Source organism: Juglans microcarpa x Juglans regia, chromosome 3S, assembly GCF_004785595.1.
Source record: "Juglans microcarpa x Juglans regia isolate MS1-56 chromosome 3S, Jm3101_v1.0, whole genome shotgun sequence".
In the NCBI taxonomy this organism is placed as follows: domain Eukaryota; kingdom Viridiplantae; phylum Streptophyta; class Magnoliopsida; order Fagales; family Juglandaceae; genus Juglans; species Juglans microcarpa x Juglans regia.
This window is the reverse complement of record NC_054599.1, coordinates 18,634,118-18,637,506: the sequence shown is the minus strand read 5'-3', so window position 1 is coordinate 18,637,506 and position 3,389 is coordinate 18,634,118. Positions and strand designations below refer to the sequence as shown.

The following is a 3,389-nucleotide window of genomic DNA, read 5'->3' as shown; positions in this document are numbered from 1 at the left end:
TTAAATTTTAAAATTTATTTTTTAAATTAAATTATATTAATATAAACAGTGTATCGTGTAAATATTTTAAAATAACAATACTCATATTTATTTTTAGGATCTTCTGTCAACTTTAAACTTTGGGAATATCTCTCATTGGATCATTCGTGCTCCTAATGCATTTGATCATTAGAACTGAACACATCCCAGCCAATCGGCCTTGCTATGCTTCTCTCGTGTAGTAGAAACTACGTGAGCCTAACTTATATTCTATGAAGAAAATTATTAAATAGCTCTGGAGTACGAATGACATGGTATTCTCATCCTATCATTTTATATATTGTAATTGATCATATTGCATCTTATAATAGGAGAAGAATATCTCCAAGTTTGTACTTCGAAAATATGGTTAGCGGTTAAGCATTTGTGATAGATTAAACGGTTTCATCTCATCTCATCTCATTATTACAATATTATCAAATTTTTATATAGAATATAATAAATAATTAAATTTTTTCAAATATCGAAATAATAATAATATTAAAAAGTAATATTTTAACAATATTTTATTTAACTTTTAACTTCCATCTAAAATCATCTCATCTCACTATCTAAACAGAACATAATACTTGAGCAACCTCGCTGCATCTTCACATCTTTCATTCTAGTTTAACATTTTTTAAGCACATTTAAAACTAAAAATGCACATCCGTTAGGACCTTTTCTCAAAGAGGTGTCAGTCGAATAACGTCAAGCACATCCATGCGATCTCTTGAACCCCGAAATTAGGGAATATTATTTTAGCAGTCTATGAAAAAGTAAAACCACTGTGCAGCCCATGAAAGATGACCAAAACCCCACTTTTCAAAAGCATGGCTTCACATCCCATTGAAATTTCTCAGACTACACTTTTCTTTGTAGAATGTCGTTCAAAAAGGAAATAACGGAGAAGTATGGCTTCTGGTATAAACTTGCGTAGGATAAACTTGCCAGAGTTAAATTACCCAACTATTGAGAGGCATAGCATTCGGATCAAGATTTGAAACTAATGTTCACCATATCATCCATGGTGGCATGCAAGAGCCAACACACAAGCATTGGGGAAGGAGCAGCCTATGACTGATTCCAAATCAAGATAGTTAACAGACCAGATAATGCTGAATAATAAAGATGTTTAATGAAGTAACTAAGATTGCCTTAATAGTATAGTCTGGATTCCAAACTCTGGAAGTAGAACATACACAAAAGTGAATTTAGAACTAGCTTCATTAGCAAACCTAACCTAAAAAGATTAGAGTTTGTGGAGTGGAGCAGCATTCTTAAAAGTTTCAGCCAAGATCCTTTTTTTTTTTTCTTTTTTCTTTTTTTTTTCTTTTTTATTTATATTTTTTATGACTGAAACAACTTCATTCAACAAGAAGCATAACAAGAGTACAATTACATAGACATTTCAAGAATAACAGATTGTTTGACAAATTCTGGAATTGAATGCCAGCAAATCCTACTATCCTTCACCTTTTGACAAAATCTAGCCAAAGTATGTGCTATTGAATTTGCTTCATGAGGAATATGATGGAACTCGACAACTTGGAATCCTGAACACAAGTGCTTGATATCAGCTAGAATTCAGTATTGTCACAATGGTTTGTGAATCACTTTCAACTATAAGACTTTGAATACCTATATGAGAAATGAATTGCAAACCCCTGAGAATGGCAAGAGCTTCCACTGAAACTGTACAAACTCAATTCACCACATTGCACACAACCAGTAAAACAGGTCCACAATCATCCCTTAAAACAGCACCCACACCAAACTTAATTAAATCATATAAAAGAGCCTCATCCACATTCAACTTAACACTACCAGAAAAAGGTTTTTACCACAATAGAAGACAATGCTCTATCTACTAATTTTTGTTGAGAATGTACCTGCTGATAGCTCCAAAACAAATTAAAAACATTTTGAACAGCAACATCAGGTGCAATGTATTTGCTTTGAAAAATAGCCAAATTTCTTCTATACCATAAACTCCAAGCTATTGTCAAGAACTCAAAAAAATTCAGATCGATCACATTCTGCTGCAAACATAGAATAAAAGCACCAACATCTTAACAAGGCTGAGACTCAATAAAGATGCTAGGATCCCCTAGTCTTAATCCCAAGAAGGAATAATAGGCCCTTTAGGAATACCATTCACTAAATGGTGTAAGATACAGTGGAAATACCATCATTATTAAAGATACCCACTTGTCATTAAAACCCATTTACCTCATGACACTTTCAAGGAAACACTATTTCACTCTCATATTTTATTGATATCAAGTTTAATAGACATAAAACCTTTCTTCCCCTAAGTTTTATGGTGTAAGAAATTAATAAGATTAAAAGCAATAATAAAATTATCAGAAATTTGCTTGCCCAGAACAAAAGCACTCTGGTTTTCCGACATAATGAGTGATAAGATCCTCTTCAATATGTTTGCCAGCACTTTGGATACTAAGTTGTAAATCACATTGCACAAACTAATAGGCCAATAGTCTCCAACCTTAGTAGGATTATTCAATTTAGGAATCAAAACAATAAAAGTATGGTTTAATTCAATAGGTAATTGTCCATAATTCAAAATGGATAAAACAGCTTTTGTAACACCTTCACTCACCAGAAGCCAATATTGCTTAAAGAAAAAATGAAACATACCATCCAATCCTGGGGATTTGTGAGGATGCATCTGAGTTTAGGCACACAAGACTTCATCAGGATGGAAAACATCATCTAAGGATGAGTTTATAGCTTCAGTAACTCTTGGTTGTATAATAGGTAACAAGTTCTCCCTATTACCATGATTAATGGAACAGAACACCTCATTGTCATGCTTCAAAATCTCAGCATACATCTCCCCATCATCACACCATCTTCCATCAGCACTAAGAATGCTAGTAATCTTGTTTCTCTTACACCTTTGTGAAACCTTAGAATGAAAGTACTTTGCACACCTTTGTGAGTAATACTAGGGATCAACAACTGTAGCGCATCATCCGTTGCACACCATACATGTCTTTTTTTTTTTTTCAAGCAAAACGCACGTTGTGCAGGTTTTACATTTATGAAGCCATTCAAAATTTGATTCACATCCCGCGCCCACTCTTCTCCCTCGCCCGGACTCACCTCGGCTTCCTCTTCCCAGAGCCACCCCGCGATGGCGCCTCTCTGTTCAGCACCACCTCGCGACACTCCTCCGTCTGCCACTCCCCGCAAGCTGATAAAGGGTATAGCTTTTTCACCTCATTTTCACAGTCACGGTAGTAAAATACACCATAGAAAACCCTCTCGTCTTCTTTCATTTTCAATGTTTTCTTCGGCCTGCAAAAAATGCACCTTCATCAACCCACCTTTTCAAAAATCCATCT

The 3,389-nt window shown here is 34.7% G+C and overlaps 1 long non-coding RNA gene across 1 annotated transcript; it reads right to left on the bottom strand.

Annotated features, from left to right (window-relative positions):
- Positions 1 to 1,500: 1,500 nt before the first annotated feature.
- On the bottom strand, positions 1,501 to 2,966 carry LOC121257110. Its single transcript, XR_005939153.1, has 2 exons — positions 1,660 to 2,966; positions 1,501 to 1,574 (listed from the first exon to the last, which is right to left on the bottom strand). It is a non-coding gene; the product is annotated as an uncharacterized LOC121257110 (long non-coding RNA).
- Positions 2,967 to 3,389: the final 423 nt, after the last annotated feature.